General features: G+C 42.0%; 1 pseudogene; it reads left to right on the plus strand.

The window, feature by feature from the left end:
- Nucleotides 1-4290: 4290 nt before the first annotated feature.
- Nucleotides 4291-6036, plus strand: LOC112677142 (general transcription factor II-I-like; annotated as a pseudogene).
- Nucleotides 6037-6853: the final 817 nt, after the last annotated feature.

Raw genomic sequence — 6853 nt, forward strand, 5'->3', positions numbered from 1 at the left:
CGAATTAGGCCTGAGATTTAAAGAGAGAACAGCTGAAACGCTACAGTGAGAAGAGTTCGCGCTTCTATCAAGGTAGGAAGACTGGGGGGGGGGGGGGGGGGCGGAGAAATAAAGAAACAAAAGGCATCCAAGGGGGAGGGGCCCCGCGAGGAGCCGGGCTGAGGCCGGGGCGAGTGTCCCCAGGACAGGAAACCTCCGTCCCGGAGAAGCAGGAGCTTCACAAATCTTCCCAGGCGGAAAGGCGCTCGCAGGGAGTTGGAGCAGGACCCCAGGAGGGCGGGGATGCCCTCGGGCTCCCTGGGACACTAACAGACACCTGCGCCCCGGGAGAGTGCGCCGAGCTCCCTAAGGGCTGCAGCGCGCACGGCGGGACCCGGAGCAGCTCGGGGGGGTGGGGGGCTCGGGCGGCGGCTCCCCGGAGGGGGCTGCGCGGCCGGGAGCGCGAATCCAACAGCACAGACCGGGAGCCCAGGGCGCGGGGACACAGCTCAGGATCCGGCCTCCCCCCGGGACAGGCAGAGGCCGGGAGGTCCCAGGACAGCAAGGATGCTCCTGCCCGGAGCTGAGCAGATCAGCGGCCCCGCCCCAGAGCCTCCAGGCCCTGCAGACAGAGAGCTCCGGAGCTACTGGGGGAGCTGACTCCAGGGCTGCAGAGCTGGCCCCGCCACTGCGGTTGTACCTCCTGGGGCCTCACGGGGTAAACAACCCCCACTGAGCCCTGCACCAGGCAGGGGGCAGAGCAGCTCCCCCAAGTGCTAACACCTGAAAATCAGCACAACAGGCTCCTCCCCCGGAAGACCAGCTGGACGGACAAGTTCCAGGGAAGTCAAGGGACTTAAAGTATACAGAATCAGAAGATGCTCCCCCGTTTTTGTTTTTTTGTTTTTTTTGTTTTTTTGTTTTTTTTGCTTTTTTGCTTTTTTGCTTTTTGATTTCTGTTTGCTTCCCCCACCCTTTTTTATGTTCTTTTTCTCTTTTTCTTCTCTTTTTTTCTTCCTTTTTCTTCTTTATTTTTCTCTTTTCTTTCCTTCTTTCTCTCCTCTCTTTTTCTCCTTCTCCCAATACAACTTGTTTTTGACCACTCTGCACTGAGCAAAATGACTAGAAGGAAAACCTCACCTCAAAAGAAAGAATCAGAAACAGTCCTCTCTCCCACAGAGTTACAAAATCTAGATTACAATTCAATGTCAGAAAGCCAATTCAGAAGCACTACTATACAGCTACTGGTGGCTCTAGAAAAAAGCATAAAGGACTCAAGAGACTTCATGACTGCAGAATTTAGATCTAATCAGGCAGAAATTAAAAATCAATTGAATGAGATGTAATCCAAACTAGAAGTCCTAACGACGAGGGTTAACAAGGTGGAAGAACAAGTGAGGGACATGGAAGACAAGTTGATGGCAAAGAGGGAAACTGAGGAAAAAAGAGACAAACAATTAAAAGACCATGAGGATAGATTAAGGGAAATAAACGACAGCCTGAGGAAGAAAAACTTATGTTTAATTGGGGTTCCCAAGGGTGCTGAAAGGGCCAGAGGGCCAGAATATGTATTTGAACAAATCCTAGCTGAAAACTTTCCTAATCTGGGAAGGGAAACAGGCATTCAGATCCAGGAAGTAGAGAGATCCCCCCCTAAAATCAATAAAAAACGTTCAACACCTCTACATCTAATAGTGAAGCTTGCAAATTCCAAAGATAAAGAGAAGATCCTTAAAGCAGCAAGAGACAAGAAATCCCTGACCTTTATGGGGAGGAGTCTTAGGGTAACAGCAGACCTCTCCACAGGGACCTGGCAGGCCAGAAAGGGCTGGCAGGATATATTCAGGGTCCTAAATGAGAAGAACATGCAACCAAGAATATTTTATCCAGCAAGGCTCTCATTCAGAATAGGAGAGATAAAGAGCTTCCAAGACAGGCAGGAACTGAAAGAATATGTGACCTCCAAACCAGCACTGCAAGAAATTTTAAGGGGGACTCTTAAAATTCCCCTTTAAGAAGAAGTCCAGGGGAACAATCCACAAAAACAACGACTGAATAGATATCATGATGACACTAAACTCATACCTTTCAATAGTAACTCTGAACCTGAACGGGCTTAATGACCCCATCAAAAGGCGCAGGGTTTCAGACTGGATAAAAAAGCAGGACCCATCTATTTGCTGTCTACAAGAGACTCATTTTAGACAGAAGGACACCTACAGCCTGAAAATAAAAGATTGGAGAACCATTTACCATTCGAATGGTCCTCAAAAGAAAGCAGGGGTAGCCATCCTTATATCAGATAAACTAAAATTTACCCCGAAGACTGTAGTGAGAGATGAAGAGGGACACTATCTCATACTTAAAGGATCTATCCAACAAGAGGACTTAACAATCATTAATATATATGCCCCGCATGTGGGAGCTGCCAAATATTTAAATCAATTAATAACCAAAGGGAAGAAATACTTAGATAATAATACACTTATACTTGGTGACTTCAATCTAGCTCTTTCTATACTCGATAGGGCTTCTAAGCACAACATCTCCAAAGAAACGAGAGCTTTAAATGATACACTGGACCAGATGGATTTCACAGATACCTACAGAACTTTACATCCAAACTCAACTGAATACACATTCTTCTCAAGTGCACACGGAACTTTCTCCAGAATAGACCACATACTGGGTCACAAATCGGGTCTGAACCGATACCAAAAGATTGGGATCGTCCCCTGCGTATTCTCAGACCATAATGCCTTGAAATTAGAACTAAATCACAACAAGAAGTTTGGAAGGACCTCAAACACGTGGAGGTTAAGGACCATCCTGCTAAAAGATGCCAGGGTCAACCAGGAGATTAAGGAAGAATTAAAAAGATTCATGGAAACTAATGAGAATGAAGATACAACCGTTCAAAATCTTTGGGATGCAGCAAAAGCAGTCCTGAGGGGGAAATACATCGCAATACAATGCATCCATTCAAAAACTGGAAAGAATTCAAATACAAAAGCTAACCTTACACATAAAGGAGCTAGAGAAAAAAACAGCAGATAGATCCTACACCCAGCAGCAGAAGAGAGTTAATTAAGATTCGAGCAGAACTCAACGAAATCGAGACCAGAAGAACTGTGGAACAGATCAACAAAACCAGGAGTTGGTTCTTTGAAAGAATTAATAAGATAGATAAACCATTAGCCAGCCTTATTAAATAGAAGAGAGAGAAGACTCAAATTAATAAAATCATGAATGAGAAAGGAGAGATCACTACCAACACCAAGGAAATACAAACGATTTTAAAAACATATTGTGAACAGCTATACGCCAATAAATTAGGCAACCTAGAAGAAGTGGACGCATTCCTGGAAAGCCACAAACTACCAAAACTGGAACAGGAAGAAATAGAAAAGTTGAAGCACATAATTTTTGACAAATCCCAAAGACTATCATTTACTACCCCAAATCTTTAAAAAGTGTGAAGGCTAGTCAATTATTTCATTTAACACATCATTGCACAATGTAATTATTCATTTTATAATCATATTGAAAAATAAACCAAAAATTTCTATCTTATTTTTGCTTAAATTTTTCATATCATAATTTTTCTCTACACTAATTGTTGTGAGATTCATTTAATGTAAAATAGGTTTGACACAGGTGCTCTTTGCTTGTTTACTAAATGTGTTGGAATTCCACATATTCCAGAAACATTCTCACTTTTTCCTGAAAAACATAATTATTTATTTTTTCCATTTTTGGTATCTCTATGAACCCAGTAAATGTTACCTTCTTCTGAGAAAAGCAATACCAAGAAGGCAATGATTAATGTTGATGAACTGGGGAGCTTATGCCCTGTCGAAAAGGTCAAAGTGCTACTGAGACACAGAAGGTTGCTTCTGTGTAGGAATATAGCCCCCATATCACAATATCTGCCAGGTATTTCACTCCATGTCTGACATCTGTTTGTACAGATGCCCAATATTTCGTGCATCCAGTTTATTAGCAAAGCACTGGATGACTAGTCCAATTCCTGGGAGCACATTCCTTTAAACTATATATTTGGATTAAACTATAATTATTAAACTATACATTTGGTTTCTTATTTCAATCTTTCAACTTCTAATATTGACCACAATTAATATGAAAATTAATATTCTTTAGGTCAAATAAACAGATGCAGCCTTTGACAGAACTGCCCTTATTCTTGGGCAAAAGGGGCCCTTCCACTGGGCCACATTTGCCCCACTTGGCACTCCTGACATTTTGGGCTGTACAATTTCTTGTTGTGGGTGCTGTCTTGTGCACCATAAGATGTTCAGCCACATCCCTGGCTTCCACCCACTTGTTGCCAGTGGCGTTACTCCTCATCCAAGCTGTGAGAACCAGAAGTGTCTCCAGACATTGCCAAATGGCCTCATGTGTGGTGTGGGGTGAATAATCGCCCCAGCTGAGATGCACTGCTTCGGAGTGCTCTTACAAATCACAAATACACATCGGTGCCTCCTCCACTGGGGATCTGGAGCTCAGTAATGGCACAGCAGGATCCAGAACCAGAAAGATCACTCTTGCAATATATAGCATTCAAGCCCCAGGGAAAGAGTCCATCACTTCACTTGCCCAAGGTCTTTGAGACAAAAGCAAATACATTTTAATGTTGTTAAGTCTTGTGTGCTGTGCTTCTGCTGATGGTGGTGGTGGACACTGCTTCAGAGTGTTGGGAGGGTTAGACCAGTGGAGCTCTAAGGTTAGAGAAAAGACTAACTTGTCAAGCCCTCCCTTTCATATAGCATGTGTGCAATGGACTTTTGAATGAATGAGTGTTGTTTCTTTTTCTTTTTAAAAAGATTTTATTTATTTGAGAGAGAAAGACAGCAAGCGAGCATAAGCAGGGGAAGTGGCAGAGGGAGAAGGAGAATCAGGCTCCCCACTGAGCAGGGAGCCTGATGTGGGGTTTGATCCCAGGACCCCTTGATCATGACCTGAGCTGAAGACATGTGCTTAAATGATTGAGCTGACTGAGTTGTTAACAATCCTAGATTAATTATTTCCTATTTGTCTCCTGGAATGGCTAGTAAATACTAAAGCCTTGCAGTCCCTGAAAAGACTATGAAGCACTAGGAGAAATTCAAAAGTTCCTGAAATTGAAGTCACTATGGAAGGCTCTAATAATAACAACTTCAAACCTCAGCAGTTCGAACCCCTACTCAGACTAATTGTTCTAATGTTCCCATTAAGCTTCAAGGGAGAGAGTTTTCCTTTGAGGCCTGGAATTGCCAAAATCATAGACCTAAAACAAAAAGTTGAAAATCTTTTGAAAAGAAAAATGCTGTGAAGCGCTTGGCCTTAAGCAAACTGTGAAAGTACCATTTGCATTATTTGAAGGCTTGCCTGAGGGTGTGCCATTCTGTCTGCAGTCTACTTTTGGCCTTCCGAGGCTGGGGAAGATAGAAACAAAGCTAAAATTAAGTTCGTCACTAAAAAGCCTGAAATGTTTGAGGCCGCAATTAAGGAGAGCACCTCCTTCTTGGAGAGCCCTACAAGAAGAATATTCATCACCCAGTGTTAATACTACTGCATCAGGGGTTGAAGATCTTAACATTATTCAGATGACAATTCCAGATGATGATAACAAAATAATATCAAAAGTTGAAAAAGCTAGACATCTCAGAGAAAAAGTTAATGACCCCTTCAGTTGAAAATTTGCTGAAGCTATTGTTATGGGTTTCCCAGTGAAAGTGCCCTGCAGGAAAATCACAATTAACCCTGGCTATGTGGTGGTTGATGGCATTCCTCTTGGAGTGTCATTCAAAGCCTCCAGTTACCTGGAAATCAACTCCATGGGAAGGACCTTAGATTCTGCTGAGTTCATTAAATTCAGTCATTAAACCATTTCTAGGACTTGTGATTATTAATCAGTTAGTTCATCAGAGTGTGTCAAAAGGCCCAGTGATGCAAGAATCAGCTGAGCCAAACCAGTTGGAGCTTCCTGCAACAGAAAAAATAAAGGAAACTGATGGAAACCCTTAGATTAAGCAAGAACCAGACCCTACACTGTAGATTCTTCCCTCCTAGTCTTGAAGTATCAGTGGGTCAGAAGAGCTATACAGACCTGTTACTTCCCCAAGCTGTGTAATATGCTTGTTGTAACAGAAATATCTTCCATAAAAACTTCTTCCTTCTTTTAGATAGAAATGTCTACTTTTCAGCAATTCTGTCAATTGAATTAAAGAGCAGAGTGACTGTAGATTTGGAATGGCTGGTTTACTGTGGAATGTATTATAAGGATTTTACAACAACGCTGGAAAAATGACAGGGATGAACCTCATCAGATATTTAATGTGTCAACAGGGCCTTCAACTATGGTGTTTATTTCCCAATCAAGTGACGATCTTACCTACTGGAACATCTCAGCTTCTGCAGCGAAGAAAGCACCTGTGATAGTCCAGTCCTTTAGTTTTTCTATTTGAAAAATCATTTAAATGATCCTTTTGTTCACAGCTCTCCTTGATGACTGAGTGAATAGTTAATATCTACATATTTGACTAAATCTTTTCCTAAGCTACCTATCATGGTTCATATGTTTTATTTTATCATAATTTAAAAACCGCCATCTGGATCAACTAACAGCCAGTAAGAGGTTAATATGTCAGCAGGTGGCTTACAGACAGAATACAGAGAATCTCTTCCACATTTATTTTTCATCCAAGTAAACGGCATGGTGTACCAGAAGTTTATTTATTTATTTATTTTATTTATTTATTTATTTATTTGTTTTTAAGTTTTTTTAATTTTAATTTTATTTTTTAAAAAGATTTATTTATTCATGAGAGACACAGACACAGGCAGAGACACAGGCAGAGGGAGAAGCAGGCTT

Source organism: Canis lupus, chromosome 9 (assembly GCF_003254725.2).
Source record: "Canis lupus dingo isolate Sandy chromosome 9, ASM325472v2, whole genome shotgun sequence".
NCBI lineage: Eukaryota > Metazoa > Chordata > Mammalia > Carnivora > Canidae > Canis > Canis lupus.